Genomic DNA, 1,836 nt, shown 5'->3' with positions numbered 1-1,836 from the left:
ACCCCCTCAAGGTATTATATTCCCCCAGCCCCTTATACCTATAGAGTGACCTCCCCACTGAGCACTCCCGGCTCATTACACCTATACAGCGACCCCTCCCCAGCCTGTTATACCACCCCAGTGCCCCGCCAGCCCATTATACCACCCCAGTGGCCACTGCAAGGCATTATATCACCCTGGTGATGGGTCCCAGACCTTTATACCTACACAGTGACCTCCCTAACTTGTTATAACTCCTGGGTGACACTCCCCAAGACACTATATCAGCCTGTAACACCAATACAGAGACATCCCCAGTCCCTTATACCACCCCAGTGCCCCCCAAACCATTATACCTGTCTGGTGACCTCTCCCAGACCATTACACTGACACAGTGCCCTCTCCCAGCCCCTTAACAAACACATCCCCAGCGACCTCCCAAGGCCCTTACCCCTATACAGCAACCCCTCCCAGCCCATTATACCACTGCAGTGACCCCATCAACCCGGTATACCTCCTCTGTGACACCTCCCAAGGTGCTATAGCAGCCCAGTGATCCCCCCAAACTCCTTACCCCTATACAGTGACCTCTCCCCAACCCCTTTACACCACTCTGGTGACCCCTCCCAACCCGTTATGACCCTCTAACCCATGATACCTACCTGTACAGTGACTCCCCCCAACTCCTTACACCTCCCTGGTAAACCTCCCAACCCATTACTCCTCCTTGGTGATACCTCCAACCCATTATGCCTGCCCTGACCCATTATACTTTCTCAGTGACACCCCCCCAAGGCAATATATCACCCCAGTGACACTCCCCCAGCCTGTTACACTGATACAGTGACCCCCCCAAACTCTTTATCCCTATGCAGTGACCTCCCCAGCCCATTACACCACCCCAGTACTCTCCAACCCATTATACCTGTCTGGTGACTCCTCCCAGCCCAATATACCTCCCAGTTACCCCTCCAGCCCATTACCCTGACACAGTGCCCTCTCCCAGCCCTTTATAAGCCCCCAGTGACCCCCTAAGTCCTTTACCCCTATAGACTGACCTCCCAACCTATTATACCTCCTCAATGACACCCCTCAAGGCACTCTATCAGCCCAGTGACCTACGCAGCCTGTTATACCTCTCCAGTGCCACCCCAGCCCATTATACCTGCCTGGTGCCCCCTCCCAGCCCCTTGTGTGCCCCCAGTGACTCCCCAAACCTGTTACCCTTATACAGTGACCTCCCCAACCCTTTACACCTATACAGGGACTCCCCCCAGCCTGTTGTACTTCCCCAGCGACCCCCCATAGCCCCTTACACCTCCATGGTGACCCCCCCAACCCATTATACCTCCTCAGTGACACCCCTCAAGGCATTATATCAGCCTGGTGACCCCTCCCAGGCAGTTACATCAACACAGTGACCTCCCCAGCATGTTATACCACCCCAGGGACCCCCAACCCATTCTACCTGTCTGGTGACCTCTCCCAGCCCATTATGCCCTCCCAAACCATTATACCTATTCAGTGACTCCCCCCAGCCTGTTATACCTTCTCAGTGAGCCCCCCAGAGCCCCTTATATGTCCCTGGTGAACCTCTCCCAACCCGTTATAGCTATATAGTGACCCCTCCCAGCCCTACACACCCTCCCAAGCCCGTTATACCTCCCCAGTGTCCCCTCAGCCCATTATACCTGTCTGGTGACCTCTCCCAGCCTGTTATACCTCCCAGCGACACCCCCCAGCCCGTTACACCAACACAGTGCCCCCACCCAGCTCCTTACACGCCCCCAGTGACCCCTGAAATCCCTTACCCTTACCAAATGACCTCCCCAACCCTTTATACTTGTACAGTGACTC

Source organism: Acanthisitta chloris, unplaced genomic scaffold (assembly GCF_000695815.1).
Source record: "Acanthisitta chloris isolate BGI_N310 unplaced genomic scaffold, ASM69581v1 scaffold25581, whole genome shotgun sequence".
Taxonomy (NCBI): Eukaryota; Metazoa; Chordata; class Aves; order Passeriformes; family Acanthisittidae; genus Acanthisitta; species Acanthisitta chloris.
The sequence above is the reverse complement of the archived record's forward strand: the minus strand, read 5'-3'. Positions refer to the sequence as shown.